The sequence below is a fragment of the Rousettus aegyptiacus genome, unplaced genomic scaffold (genome assembly GCF_014176215.1).
Source record: "Rousettus aegyptiacus isolate mRouAeg1 unplaced genomic scaffold, mRouAeg1.p scaffold_m13_p_7, whole genome shotgun sequence".
NCBI lineage: Eukaryota > Metazoa > Chordata > Mammalia > Chiroptera > Pteropodidae > Rousettus > Rousettus aegyptiacus.
This window is the reverse complement of record NW_023416310.1, coordinates 37,005,613-37,022,067: the sequence shown is the minus strand read 5'-3', so window position 1 is coordinate 37,022,067 and position 16,455 is coordinate 37,005,613. Positions and strand designations below refer to the sequence as shown.

At 35.0% G+C, this 16,455-nt stretch overlaps 1 protein-coding gene across 16 annotated transcripts in view; it reads right to left on the bottom strand.

Moving 5' to 3' along the window:
• The window catches only part of LOC107500100, a 523,620-nt gene that overhangs the window by 103,483 nt on the left and 403,682 nt on the right, over positions 1–16,455 (bottom strand). For 6 of the 16 annotated variants that reach the window (XR_004952075.1, XR_004952072.1, XR_004952074.1 and 3 more), the window contains one exon: positions 5,843–8,260. The exons of the other annotated variants lie outside the window; for them this stretch is intronic. The gene's annotated coding sequence lies outside the window, so the exon portion shown is untranslated. Of the gene's footprint in view, positions 1–5,842; positions 8,261–16,455 lie in introns of those variants that run through there. 16 annotated transcript variants of the gene reach the window in all.

Sequence of the window (16,455 nt, the reverse complement as noted above, 5' to 3'; positions counted from 1 at the left end):
TAAATATATTTTTTGACTCACTTAAAGTTTAGTACTTTAACCTGTCTAAATTTTTATGAATTTTTTTTTCCTGGAACATAATATCTTTAAATACATTTACTCAGTTTTTCCCTTAATTTCAGGGAAATTTCTACCTTTATATTGTGGAATTCTATGTTCTTTTATGGAGTTTCTATTCTAGGATGCTTATTATAAATTACATAAAGTCATCTTTACTTTTATTTCTTTATAACATCTTATTTCTAATCATTTTTATTTCTTTGTCTTTTTCCTCTTCACTTTCTGTGAATACCAGGAATTGCAGTATGACTGTTTCTAGGTCTGTAGGTTGAGTTTTTGGAAATGAAGAGGCTAAATCGAGGTCTCTATGTAAGGGATTGATGGCATAGTACCTTTGAAGCTGTGTTCCCATGTCAACATTGACAATCTAAACTATGTTTAGTTTTTTATAGCTTATAGAGCAATTTCATGGTATCATCTCATTTAACCTTCACACACTTCTACGAAGTAGACAAGGAAAGACAATACCAACTTTTCAGATATGTAATCAATTGAATTGCTCTCCTATAATTAAAATGAATACTAGATAACATCAATACGAACAACACTCTCTTTATTTAACTCACATTAGTAATATTTTATATTACTCGTGGCCAAAGCATTCTTAATACTATGGAGTAATAATAATATAAGTGCAAGGAGATGATTTAAGCTCAGTATTATGTATAAATTTATCTTAACTTTAAATAACAAAGAAATCGTTTAAATGTTATAACCATCTGTTTTCTTTTTTCCTGATCATTAACAAGATTAAGTTACCTCCCATAAAGAACTGGGACCTCACCAGGTAAGAAAAATTTTAGCTTTTTAACTCATTGGGCAAGTATTCAAAATGAATTGTTCCAAGAAGCAAAGTTAATTTATGCCAATTGAATAGAAAATAATATTAGTTTAATTCATTGTGCTTCCAAGTAAACCAGAGGAATAAGAATGACTAACATTCTTTGTGTATAAATCTAAATATTTTTACTGATTTGCAAGACTATGCTAGACACTGAGTGATTATTTTCATTTACATAGTATAAGCAAGTCACTTCTCATACATTTTAAAAGTCTACCTACAGAAGAGATAAGAATTAAGTTGTTTTATATTAAAATTGATATAATTTCATGAATCATTTTATTGACTAATGATTTATAAACTATTTTGGAAAACCTCGTTATTTTTGAAGCCTCAACTACTCTCCAAAAAAAATCCCAACATAAAAAATAACCTATCATGTTGTGCCAATTTACAAGTTATGGGTGATCTGGGCAAATCTTTTAATTGGTTTTGAATTGTGTAGTTTGTCTCAGAAAAACATAAACATTAAATAATTCAGAGACTAAATGAAACCATATCATTGCAGCACACCAAATTTGTTTAGGCAAGATATTTTTTTTATTGATAATCAGATAATTATACGTAACTAGTTAACCTTACTTCAAATAAATTATGTTCTGTTGAAGCATGAAAGAGATTTCCTGACTCTATTTTGAGTTAAACTAATCTTACTGACAATAGGTGTCTGTCGGCAAAACTTGTTTATTGGTGTTATGGTTTGGTTTAAACAGCATGTGTAGTCACTCTATAGTAAGCCCTTCTTAGTTATATCATTTTTCAAATAAATGTTTGTATCTTTTACTTTGAAAAATCACAGGTTCAGTAAACTTGGCAAATGCATGTATATTTTGAATACAGAATGCTTTGTCTTTTATTCACTGTAGATTATCTGTAATAATACACTGCTTCATGAGACAGTTCTAGTGAAAAAATAGGCCAGCAGTTGTTTGCTGTGCATTTAAGTATTTAAACAGAGGAGTCACTCTGATTTCAGACATTCTTGCTTGACTAATTCACTAGAGTCAAATGGTTTAGGGTGCTGTGTCATGCCAATCAAGAGCATTAGCATTGTTTGTGCAGTGGAAAAGCTTGTGTTTGGAGGAGGAGGGATTCTTTAGTGCTGTCTACACAGACTAAGTAAAATGGAAAATTAAGGCATTTATATAACTAATTCTGGCAAAAAAAAAAAAGAGAAAAAGTGGGGTCAATTATTCAAGTAGTTATAGATGGTAATGGAGTTTGGTGGATAAGTACTGCATTCTGTCTTCTCATTTTCTAGAACTGGAATTGTTTTTTGTGTTTCTGTATAATAAGGGACACACCAGAATACTCTCATGAAGCATCACTTAGGGGACTGTCAAAGATAAAGGGACAGCAAAGTCTTCGATTTCTCATTGCTTAAAAGAAAATACATCTAAGTAGGATGATGATAAACTACTTCCCTACTTCCACATAATGGGGTACACACCTAAATGATCAGCATCCTTTAGCCACTTAACTTCCTAATAATGATACTCTGGGTTTATAAGCTAATATTTAACTTTGGGCATGCTAAGTTATTAAACAATGGTATCTTTTTTAAATTTTTTATTGTAGTAAAACTAGATACATACAATTCAAACCTTGAGAACAATAGAGTATGATCACCTCTTTTTGTGTGTTAGGAACTTCCTACTTCCAGGCTTAACATATTGCAATAATTATATACAGACTTCCAAAAGTTAAACAAATATGCCACCAGAAAAGATGGGCAGGTAAAACAACAAATTTAAAGAAAACATCATAAGGAAATTATAGAGTAATGTTAATCATTCAATGAACATTTTTGGACAACTTTGGGTCAAACTTTTTCGTTTATGTTAGCTTCTAAATTTTATAAAGCATATTTATTGGGTAACTTATTTTACTGCCTGAGTCAGTTATTAAAGTCTGTCCTTTCCCTGATAATTTCAATGTCAATTCTGTTGTAAATGAAGTTAGTTTACAAATGTGGGCCTTATTTATGTGGGTTTCTTATATCTGTAAGTTTTCTCTTCTATTCCATTAATCTATTTGTCTATCCCTATGGCAATATCACCTAATTTAATTTCTATCACTTTATAATAATTTTTGATGTCTGAAAAAGAAAGTCCCCTCAATTTGTTTTTCTTCTTCAGGATTATGTGTAATTTTAGAATTAGTTTACAGGTTAAAAATATTAGGAATTTTATTTTATAAGTATAGTTAGTATACAATATTAGATAGCTTCAAGTATACAACATGATTCAACATTTTTATACTTTACAATGTAAGATATATCATAAATTGTATTCTTTATGACAAATTATTTTTTTATGCTCTAATGCCAGGTAATTTTTTTACATTGTTGTTCTTCGCACATATCCTCTTAGTCCATCATTGGCCATACAGTGAAGCTAATGAAGCTCAAGGTTTAGGATCTCTGATTTATACATGTCTTTCAAAGATCCCTTCCCCCTCATTTTAAGTGGCCTTAATTAAATTAAATAACATTCCTGTCAATGAAATAAAAGTCACTTTTGTACTTAATTTTCATTTGTAATTTTATATATTTTTCAAAAGTGGGTTTCCAAAATTGTATAAATTTCAGGGTCCACAAAACTTGAATCTGTCCCTTTTATTACTTTATTGAATAAAGAATACATATTTCCTCCTCATTTCTTTAACTTATCACTTTCCCCAACTTCATTAAAGAAAGGAAAAAACAAACAAAAAAAGAACTTTAGCTTTGGGTGTACTTGTAGAGAAATGTTTCAATATGGCTCTGACTTGTTAGAACCAGGGGGCAATGTTATCGTTACACAAAACTCTTTAATGATCCTTTGCTCTCCAAAGTTTAAACTTTCTCTCTTTTTTTTAAAGCCTATGCCCTTAAAAGAAATAACTCATCGCTATAATGGCTATAATATTACAAGATGTTCTAGCATGAATGAGAAAAAAAATACATGTAATATTTTAATTCATTTTCCAATTTTGAGTGAACAATCCTATTACATGATATTTCAAAAGCATTTATGTACAGTTGAATTTGGAAAGATTTATTCAATTGCTTCGCGCAGTTTGAAAATTATGAAAACACAAGTAATTGTTAACTTCAAAATATTATATGTATTCTGTTTATATTGTTTTTTATATTAAAATTATACTCTTACATATATACATATTGACTATGGCTGGCCATTTCTAGGAATTTTGGTATTTTTGTTAAAGAAAAGCAGCCTATTTTAAGATTTTATTTTACATATTTTATTTTTATTTTGAGGGGAATCCAAATATCTACACCATGAACTTAAATTCCTATAGCTGCCAGAACTGACAGAGAATTAGCAAGGCAGAGCCAAGTTCACGCAAGACTGTCTACGGCGCTCTTATAGCTAAAGACAAACCAAAATATTGACTAGTTCTTCTCAAAACAGCATGTATAAGTTGTGGCTGAAATAAGCCTGATGTAAGAAAGAATACAGATGGCAGTATAATCATAGGCTGGGTCTACACGATGCCAAACAACCCATTCAAAAGTGAAAAACTCAGTCGATCAGTTGGTGGTTTTGTCTTCATGCCACCAAGCAACAGGCTTGACTGATTTCTTCACAAAATTGACTGAGCTTTTGACTAGACTTGAGCAGATGTTTTATCACTATGTATATTCAGTCTTAGTTGTCAAATCTAGAACTCAAATAATTTCCTTTATGAATGATAAATTTATTTCCTACATCAAAATGACCTGAAATGTTAAACAAAGATCATCTGCAGTTTTTAATTTATATAGAGTCTAGTTTAATGCATGTGCCTGGCATGGATTAGAGTGTGAATGACAAGAAGTAGGGTCTCCCTACTTATATGCTTATCTTTAATATTTCATTAATTCATTTGGTATCTTTGCAACTCAAATATCCACTGTAAAGTAGCTAAAATTCATTGTACTCTCTTTTCTTCTTTACTCAATAATTTCTCTAGTATATACAACCTATTTGCATTAAATATATCAAATTTCTACCAACATTTACAATTACTGGTCTTGACATTTTTTTTAATTCTTAAAAAAAGTTCTCTTTCACTACAAGATAAATCACAAAATCCTTCAAATATTTCATGATTAAAAAGGAAAACAATCAAAAAAGACAGTTTTGAAATGAATTCAGTATGAGCAGAGATCTCATGTCCTTTGTCTCTGCTGTGCTCCTGTATCTAAGACGGTTTGGGCCTCCATAAATATTTATTAAACAAGTGATGAGATGTATTGTAAGATACCATTTTTTTTGTAGTCATTGACAACCTATAGCCTAATAAGAAAGGATTGGTGGAAAAAATACTTCAACTCACTCCCCTCCTGTCCTATGGTTGCAGTTCCCATTCTTCTATTGCCTAACGCCAGCTGGAAACCAGAAGTCAAAAGAATCTGTTGAGAACAGAGCCGGGTGGAGAAGAGTAGGGAGTAGATCTAGACTGAGGCAAATATAATATCTGCCATCTTCCCACTGCTGTTCTCTATGCAATCACTGGGGATAAAAAATGTGGCATATGTTATAGTACTTCTTACAATTTTCACAAATTCACACATAAAAATTATACATATATGTATAGATATAGATCGATGATAGGTAAATAAATAGAGAGATCATAGATAGATAGATGATAGATAGATGATAGATAGATAGATAGATAGATAGATAGATAGATAATAGATAGACAGACATACAGACAGATATAGATGAAAATGCACAAAACCTAGAGTTCACATAGGGAATTTCTTCCCACATCTCTTGAAGGTGTTGTGCAAATAATCTTTAAGTTTCTTTCCAACTACATTATTTATCAACATGAACTAATGTGAATGCCTTGAGAGACCATTTACTTAAAAAAGAAAAAAAACTAAAACTTATATTTAATTAAAAACGTAAAACACATTTTTGAGAAGCTAAAAAATACAGAAAAGGGCAAATGAGAAGCACACATTTTATAAATGATGCTTCCGAGAATTACATTTTTCTCAGCCTCCACAGACAGTTGTCAGGAAAGAGGATAGTTTTCTGGGTCCATCTCTAATCACGTCCCTTCTTTCCGATTTCTGTCCATGTTCTTTCCACTATTTTTTATGTATTGTCAGTTCTCTTCTTTTTATACACAAAGAACGGGAAAAAGAATGAATGGGGGCAAAGCAAAAGACACCACTGTGGGAAAGCATCTCTGGAAATGTTTACTGCATCAGCATTAATATCTTCTCAAGAAAAAATAGCACGTACGAGACCACAGAGGCAACTGCCTTTATTCCAAGTTACTTGTGCTGTGCTCTAAGGTACAATCTCTATGTGCTTAATGCATGAGTTCTTTGCAATGTTAACAGTGGGTTGATGGGAAAATTGAACTTTTATCTTTACACATGTCTAAATTATGTTTTCAGTTAAGCACTGGATGGAGATTGACTTAGCCTAAGAATCTCTTTCCTGTTTGTGGGTATTTTTCACTTACCTTCATGTTAAAACCAGAAAAAGAGAAACTTTCTAAACTTACTCAAAGTTTAGAAGTGGAAACTATTTCTTCAAAGCCCTGAATTTCCTGAGCTTGACTTTTAAATAAAACCCACCTGAACAGGAGAATTGAAATGATTAGAAAAAAATTATAAAGATTTTTTTTACAGTTTAGCTAAGAAATTCTGTTTGGTTAAACAGAAGCAAACTCCTCATAGCCATTCTCCACCACCAAAAAACCACAGCCTTTTCTTTCTGGAAGCACAAATGTTTGCCCCAACTATTAAAGAACATAAACACAAATATTCCTTTATAAAAAGTAGGTCCTTCTTTTACACATTATATTAATAATATACACAGGTCAGGGCTACAATTATAGAAAAAACTCTTCTGATTATCCTGAAATCATTTATCTGAATATCGTGCTAAAATAAAATATTGTAGGTTGAGAGGAAGAAAACGTTAGATTCTACTGCAGCTATCTCATTTATCTATTTATTCAAATGTACCTCATTTAAATACATTTAAACAGTATTTAAAGCAGTAATCCTGCCATATATCTTCTTTGCTCAATATGATAAGAACCAAATAGAGCTGCTTTAAAATCAAATGGGTGCAATTCTTGCCTTTACTTTTCCCAGGACTTTTATTGCCCAGAGAAAGTTGTTAATAGTTATAGAATGTTACTATTGATTAATTCAGTGTGCCAGCTAGATATGATTCACAGAAGGCAAAAGAAATGCCAATGCTTTCGTGACATAAGGACACTTTATTGAGAATACTGTCTATAGCTCTCTCACGACTGTTTGGCAATTTTTGCAGAAAAAAGAAAAGCCTTTACGCCTGAAGTAGAGCTAATAGATAACTTAAGTGAGCTGTAATTGACACAGCCATAACTCTTTTTCCTGTTAATGTTAGGCTAAATCTTATTTAGTGATCCTTTACTATTTGAGAAACTGGGAGAAAATTTGGTTTCGACAAAAGAATAAACTGAGGTACAAATGATTTTAAGTTCGAACAAGAAAATATCTCAGGTTATATCATGACTGTTTTGTTAATACATATAAAATGTATTAACAAAATGGAAAACTGAATTAATCAGCCTTAAAAGTCAAGAAAATATAAAGCAAAATGTCTTAACATCCATTATATGATCTTATAAACCATAAATGGTTTGTTTGATTTTGTTGGTACATTTATTTTATATTTTTTAGACTCCTTTATTTGCATAATTGCTTTAATTCACCACTTTACATGCCTAGACAGATAATTAATAAACTTATATTAAAAACCTATTCTGTGTCATATTTGTAATTTTATGAGTAAAATATTTTATTTAACTTCAAGATCTGCCAAGGTGACAAACATATAGATTTTAAGAGAAAGAGAACAAGTATCTCGAAAAAGATTTTATAGTTATAGCACTTATTTAGTTTTTTTTTTAAGTTAAAAATACAACTCTTATCTCATGGCACATTTACCCTATTCCAACTCAAAATGCATTGAAGAGAATGAGGTGATTGGGTCAGGTTTTTATTCATTTAAAAACTGTACAAATCATTTTAAAACTCTGAGCATGACCCTTGATAGTTGCTTTGTGGTTCTGTGTCTATAGATTTCAGATGTGGACCCTTTGACCAACACACCTTGTCACAGTCTCCTCATTGGGTAGTCAAGAACTGGCACAGAGTCACATGAAATGTCTTCATCTTCTGAGTCGTCCGGGGACCTCCTTGGTTCTTCCAAATTCTTATTTTCCCCTCAGCATTAGAGATGAGTGAGCATCAAAGGAAGAAACCCAGATGATACAGTAGATCATGACTGGTTGAGGAGAGATACATGCTTGGCCCAAGATATTATTCAACTGGCTTTTCTCCATGTAAAAGAAATGCTGTGCAACAAATTGTAAAAGAATATCAACCTCTGGTCCCTAATAAGAGAAATAGTATTACATAAACAGAAGTAGCCTTTAAACCTCACAGTTTCTCCAACACTAACCCATATTTTTCTCAATTTTTACTACTTTGGATAGCATCTCTATCAAAGTAAAATAAGAAGGCAATTCAAGGAGACTATCAGTTTAAAAGGAAAAGAAATAAAATTAAAAAAAAAAAAAAAAAAGCAGTCCTGGAGACAGGGCACAGCTCAGCATCAGGTCACTGAGTGTATTCATTATTTGTTCCCATTACCATGTTATGTCTTAATTACTCTGGTTTGGCTTCCCACCCGGGGTCACTATGTCACAGCTGGTTTTCTGCCCATCCCTAATTAATAAAGCCTCATTTAGTATCTAAGTTTATTGTAATAAAACCTCTGCTGAGGGATACAGCAGAAATAGAGACAAAAAACAAACCAGAAATTATCAGAGTTGCTCTAACAGTAACCTTGCACCACACAGGGTCTTGGTTCAGGCCTTCTCTGGGTTCCTTTTAACCGGGAAAGGATGTCTGCTTGATTTCACTTGGAATTTCTGGCATAATTGGTCAGTGGTCAAAATTTGCCCATAGGAAGAAAAGTGACAGAGGTTCCTAAACACTCTACATCATTTTGCACTTTAAAAATGGCTATTTATTCATGCTTCTAGCATTTAAGTTGATATTATTGTACAAAACAAAAAGGAAAACAATGCAATATAAAAAGTAACAGACATTCATCAAATAGTCTTATGTTGTTTCTGTGGCACTGCTGGTTTTAGTATTTCAACACACCAAATAAAGACAAATTATGTTGCAGCCTTTTTCTAACTTGTTAAATATGATTCAAGCCAATAAAGTTCTACAACTTTTAAAGAACCCACTTTCAAATATCTCAGTACTATTCCATATAATCTCTGTCTCTCACTGTCTCTGTCTCTGTGTGAGTATCTCTCTCTCTCACATACACATACCCACACACACACTACCTATTTTATTTATCAGAATCCACATAGCTCTTAAACAGATAGCTCATCTGCATTTTATCAGGTGTCTCTATAATTAAAGCTTATTGTAAAGTGAGATATTATTGGTATATTTTATTACTTGTCTATGAGAGGCTGAACAAAGTAAGAGGCATAAATGAATTCAGTTTTACAGTAGTTTGTTTTAAACAAATGTCACTACCTACACACACATACCTAATTATCAGTTCTTACACATTCTGCCAAATATCAAACCTATAGTTCATAAGCCGCATACACGACAGGCAGTAAATATATTCCCCCTAATTTAAAATTTTATTGCAAAATACCCTCTGCACTATGTTAACCTACACTAAATCACACTCTACCCCCTCAGCTTTAGTGGTGTTTACCTACTTCTGATTCAAAAAGGAAAATAGTACTAACTCTTATTTCTAGAGATCTACAATAATAAGAATGAAAAAAAAAAAGAGCTATATGTAAGGAAAGGATTCAAAACAATGGCAAAAGAGGGTTGATTCTAACTGTAACAAGGAATAACAGATTAAGTCAAGACACTCTTTTTTGGTGTCGATTCCAGAGGGTCTGTGTCCTGAATGTCAGGGTTGCTGTACATATTTTTGTACATTTCAGAGGCTCCCACAGTAGCCACAAAAAAAAAAAAAAAAAAAAATTAACATGAAGACTAAAGCTCTCACTGATGAACTGGGTAGTTGGTTAGAAGGCATATAGGCTATGGAGCCTCTATGTACAATTTTTCTATTCACACACATGTAAGTGAAGACCAGCCCATCCTTTTCACAAGGGGGAAATTCACTCCAGTAAGGACTCCTAGGAGGACAGGTTGCTAGTGGGGCCTCCTTCTCCTATCTATAGACAATTGTTTTGCCATCGACCTAAAGGAACAACTTCTCACAGTTCAGCCCCAGTCGAGGCTCCATTGCACTTAACCCACGATTCTTCACAGGTGCTTTATTGTCTTCCAGCAGATATCATTTATTAACATGGCAGACAATGGGATATGGTGAAGATGGACACGGCGGTCATGTTCCATCTGCCAGCGTGAATTATCTCCCAATACTGTCCTTTAGTCCTGGTAGACTCTGAGTGCCCCATTTTGAAAAAGAGTCTGAAGCCATTAGAACAAAAAGCACTGGAAGGGCTTGGGCTGTTAAAGGCTACATCTGGGCTCAGCAACATGCATACTAATAACATCATTACGGCCGAGTGGTTTGGAGAGCGTGTTTACTTTGTTGTGGTTGCTGTCACCTTCTAGAGCTGAATTGTTAATATGTGGTTTTAAATTCAAATAGCACACAAGGCTAATTTTCTTGTATTTGCCCAAAAAATTAGGTTACATAGTTCATCTAATTCTCCCTCCACTTTTTCATGTGTGGGTGGTACTCCTTGTAGAGAGTACTTCTTTTCCATGACATTGAACTTGAACCTGACTGACCTTTCTATAATGAGTGAATTGAAAACATCTCCCTTTGGAATGTGGCTTGTAGATACTGGCTATGCCAGTTTTTCTGCATTTGATGAATTAAAGGGGCAGAGTCCTTTTCACAGACCTAGACCAGAGGAGTTATTTAACAGGAGAAAAAAGAAAAGAAAACAAAAGAAATAGAGGAAGGAAGGAAAGAAGGGAGGGAGGAAAGGAGCAAAAGCAGCTTTTAAAAGCCTTTTGCAGAGGCACTCTTCTTAATTAGAAATCCCCATTAATTTTAACAAACAAAAAAAAATGATTAGGTGAAGGTTTTGGTTGTTTGGAGTATGTTTGGCTTCTGCTAGTGGTGCCTTTTTCTTTTCTATTTCGTTTAAGTATTTAAGAAAGTCCCTGCCACTTTAAAGGTCTATTATTTTAATAAATACTTAAATAACAAATTCAGATATTTGTCTCTCTCAACTCAACTCAAATATTCTGTCCCTCCTACTCACTGTTCTTTCTCAAATCAAACCTCCCCCAGTCCCCCATCAAAGTTAAATTGAGAGACACTTGAGATCAGACCTACTGAATAATCAGTTAGTAGATTTCTTCTCTTATGTGTTCATAGCCCATGGATTCATGTTTCTTCATTTTTTTTTAAGGGGGAAAATACAGAATTGATGGAAGACAGCTGAAAACAGTCAGCAGCGGAAAGTCCAGCACTACCAGCATCTGATCTTAATCATAATATATCCTCTGTCTGGTTTGTCAAAATCTATCACTCAAGAACACCTTCAGTGGACAGTAATTTGAGGTGTGGCTTATTAGATCACACGATCTTATGAATAATAAAAAGTTATGGAAAATTGCATCCAGGCCTGCTATCCAATTTTCAGTGGTGTCACCCACTTTATAGTAAGGCAGCATGTTTATGCATGATTTCTGTTTCATATGTATTGACTAGATCATTTTCTCTGTTGTCCTGAGAATTGATGACACACACTGTATTAAGAATGATGACCTCCACAAGGGGGATAACACTTCCTCTAGATTACACTATTGTCAAAACATATTGAAATTTTCTTTACACATGTTACTGCTGTATTTTTCTGCCTGAAAGACCCTGTTAAAGTGAAATCTTGTTTTTTTTTTTTTTTTTTTTTTTTTTTGCTAAATAAGATCCGAGGGACAGGTGTCGAATTTTCTTCCCTCCTAATACTTTTGTGGAATGACCAATGAAAAATAATAACATCATCCTTCAAAACAATCCCTGTCAGGAGTATGTCAACCCTTCAGGGCAATTTTGATAACCTTTTTGGAGGAATTTGCAAGACACAACTTCCTTTTGCGTGCTTAAAGATATTACTGTGTAGGAGCCAAGAAACTCCATTATGTATGGATTCTAATATTTGGATGGATAATAGGCAGCTGAAGGAAATTCAAATAGCAAAAAGCTTCAGTGAAGATTGTTTTTTCTCCCAGTTTCCCTGACAGCATCTGACTGAGGGTGATGTTATTATTCCTTACAGCTCCCACCCCCACAGACACATTTCCTTTTTAGGAATCTACACGGAACTCAACTTGCAGTGATGTAACACCACTGCTGATACTACGGGCATGTGAAAATAGTGTGCAATATTACTTTCTCCCTTGCACTGGATTAAAATGGGAACCTGGCTTTCATGAGAAAGTGACCTCTTTGTGGCCAATAACACCACACAACACACCCTGGAATGTTTTTGGAGGAAATAAAAATCGTGGGCCCAAAGAAAACTAGGTGATTTGATCCTGGAAAAAAAAAAAAATCCATATTATTTTTTAAAACACCCAAAGACAGGCAGTCAAAAAATGACTATAATATGGAACAGGTCAATTTTGAAATCAAGTTGTAAATAAAGAGTGAGTGAAACCTTTTGTGTTTAAGTTCATTTCCACTCCCTCCCTGATCATCTTCCCAAAGATTTTTAATGCACTAATTGTCCCATGATGGTGAATGATGTAATATAAAGGAGAAAAGACTGATGGGAATCAACATCTAAAATCCTATAAGTATTGTGCAGGAAAAAAAAAATGTAGCTATATCAAAGACTAAATGCCATAAGGCATTAAGAACAGAAAACAGAAATGTGTGAGGGGGAATTGTATGTTTTCATTTAATTTATGTGACTTTTGTATTGCAGCCTATTGAACTGACAGGAAATGAAGATAGGGCCTATCTGGCCTAAGATATGCGAGGCTTGTAATTGAAATTAATTATATGTTCTTTACATTTTCCATTTCCCTTTTAAAGTTGGACAGGTGGGAATGCTTTAGCTCTTAAGTTACAGAGTCGAGTTCAAGCTCTGTAAATCCTTTACAGTCAAACCCTCAGGCTTCCAGAGAGCCCCTCCAGCTCACCCAGTCAGCTCTGGCCTGAAACATTCCTTCCCGAATGCACCCTGCTTAAAATCAACTGGCCCTATCCCCAGGTCACCCTGGCTGGCTGCCCATCCACACATTTATGTCTGCCTTTTGAGTGTTTTCAGAAGCCCATTAAATTGTGCCTTGGCAGGCCAGACACCTTCACCTTGCCCTGAGACCCAAAGAGAGTGGGTTATCGAATTCCCTCATCAGACAGTCAAAGCCTGCATTCTTGAGCCCTGCAAAGAAGCTATGCAGTTGCACAAAGTAAGATGTTAGGACTTGTAAACATGTCATACAATATTATAATATGTCTGTGGGGCACGGGTAAGTACAAAGGTTGGGCAGGCCTGGGGATACAAAGGCTGGCCTTTCTGTGGTGCTGTCTTAAGGAACATTATTTTTTGGAGACAGCACAATATTGTATTAACTTCCATAAAGGAGCTAACTCCCATTCTTAAACCAGCTGGCCCCACAATTTTCTTTGAGAAAGGCCGAAGCTTTGATGACTAGAAAGTCAGAAAAGGATGCACAACGCCTTTGTTTTCTGCCTGATAAAGGCGGAAGGTACACTCCCACCCACAGAAAGGCTCCTATGTCCCTACTCCCACTCGAGTGCATTCAAAAGCCAAAAGCCAAAAGCCAAAAGCCAAAAAAAAAAAAAAAAAAAAAAAATTGAGGTAAAGAAGCAAAAGTTCTATCTTGGCCTGGCCTCCTAATCTTTGGGAATTTGAAATAGACCTCGCTGGTTCCTTTTGTTAAAACAACAACAACAAAAATCACTCCCTAAATTTTACTTCTGCAACAATTGAATAATCCTATGATTTTGGACAATTTCTTCTAACCCTGGCCTACTGCTTAAGGGAGAATTAAAATGGAATAATGGGTTGAGTAATAAGATTCACTTGCATCAACCTTATTTCTTGTCTTAGAGACGAGATAGACATTGCCGAAGTGAAGGGAATAATAGCAATATGGGGGAGAGGCCAAGATTTCACCTCACAAAACTAAATGCCCCCTTCCTGCCTTCCTATTCATTAATCATAGTACCATTTACCTGCTACAAGACAGCTGATGGCATTTAATCTACGACATGGTTTTGGACCGGAAGTACGGCTGCACAGCAGAAAGGGGGCAGCTGCGGGGGGGTGGGGGGTGATATTTTATAACACACAAAACGGTCAGGACTGCTCTGGACAGAGGATAATACAAACTAGCTTTGCTGGAAATGAGCTGCAAAATACCTTCATTTTCTACTACAGTGAAACCCTGATAAAATCACAACTGCTAAGGTCATACAGTATATCAGGTGGAATCACAGTCTTTAGAACTCCATTATTAATGCAGACAACCTCACAATCAAAGAGGATGAGAGCACAGTTTCCAGATGCCAATGATTTGATCCTATCTTATTTGGCTGTTTACATTTAAATAATGTGACTGTATAAATTTAAATAATATGAACCACCAACAGATGGATCCCAGTGAAAAACTGTGCCTTCTCTGAGACTCTGAATGTACACTATACGGTGCTTTACAATTTATTTGAGCAGAGCTCATATTTAAAAAAAAAAAAATGGGGTGGGGATAAAAAGAGAGAGAGACTCATTTCTTCTGCCATTATGGAAATAAAAGGACTACCGCTTTAGTTGGTGGCTGACTGTGCCAAGGAAACATGCAGTCCTCTAACCTCCGATACAATGTACCCATAAGGTACCAAGCATCAAAGCATATTAAAAGATATTAACTGCATATTTGCTTATGAACAAGATAAAAAGCTGTAGGGCCTCCAGGTTCTCAAGCTGTGAGTGGAACAGCTTTGCAATTTGCCTGCAAAACTGCATTTTGATCTTAATGAATATAAAATGGCTGCCATTAAAAGTAAAACAGATTATTTCGGGTCTTCCAGGGCCCATAGCTCTTTGCCGGCCTTGGAGGGCCACTATGATCTTTCATTAAAATCTCACAGCAGGGCTCCCTTACCAGCAAATCAAGCCTTGCAGTCTAGGAGATTGGCTACATTTAAAAGTAATTTTCAGAAATCTACACAGATTTTCAATTTGGTAATGAAAGCCATAAGAGAATGCAGGCGGCATTTTGTCGAATATTGTTACCGATCCAGCGCTCACATTCGTTAGAAATTAAACTGCCCCGTAACTATCGCACTGATGGCAGCTTGCCATTTCGGCTGCATTCTAATCTCCGTTTGTTAATGAGTAGCATGTGCTAATTGTTGTCATCCTTACTGTGGAGTAGTCCTTCCCCAACAAACTGATTTACCTGCTCAGGGGTGGAACCTTTCACTTTGTCACCCACCAAGTTGGAACAGAGTTGCTGTCTCTTTGTAAAGAGAGACAGCAGAGCACCATTATCAAAAAGCAAGAGAGAATCAAATTAGAAGTTGGGTGCTTTTATTTTATTTGGACCCGTCTGTTTGTTTTTCAGTTTAGCCTAAGTTTTCTGAAGTCCTCCCGTAGGCAAAATGTTGATACTTTCATGTTACTTGCAAGAACAGCCTGAACAAACTGACACTCTGAGGACAGCTATGGTAAAATCAATCCTAGTATAAAATGAGGGAGGAGCTTACAGTAAGGAGGAGGGGAAGGTGTGTAAAGTCTAAAGGATCTTACCGGCTATGTGGGGGTGGGGTGAGATGGGGAGGGGAACGCCGAAACCCCAAAATAGATGTGGGACTGCCGCTGGCTTTCAAAAAATAGTTTGACCCTTTAACATCTTTTCTAGGTCCTAAAGTTTAGGAGGTGAAGGCCAGATTACTCCAAACGGATGAATCACAGGGACCTATAATAATGTGGTTCCTGGGAAGGAAGAGCCGCAGAAACAGGGGAAATACTAATAAATTCAGCATCTGGAGGTGTGATGCAGGCAGACATCTGAATACAGGAAAGTGTATAAAATAATTAGCAATGAAAACATGATTAAATAGAAAAAAATTACATCCATGCATTCTAACACAGAGTGGATATTTTTGCCTTTGTGTTCCCTTATACTTTATGTAAGAACTGAGGAAGGTTACCTTTCTGAGATCCGAGAAACAAAAATGTCAGATCCCCTTTTGGAAATGCATTCAATATATTTTCTTTACTTGGCAACTCTCTTTACCTGGCACCTTTAGGGCAAAGCACTTCTCTGCACTAAAATGTGATGAACACCAAGAGCTGCTCTCCACTTCCTCATTGACTGGGTATAAATTCTTCCTGCTGATACAGAGAGCTCAATTGAAAATCACAATTCTCCTTGGCAGAGCACTGGTAGCTACAGACCATATATGCAAAAGATGTGTTGATTTTCAGGGGGCTAAAGCAGGCCTATGTGGTTCAGTGTAAGGATGTCTTAGCTTCTC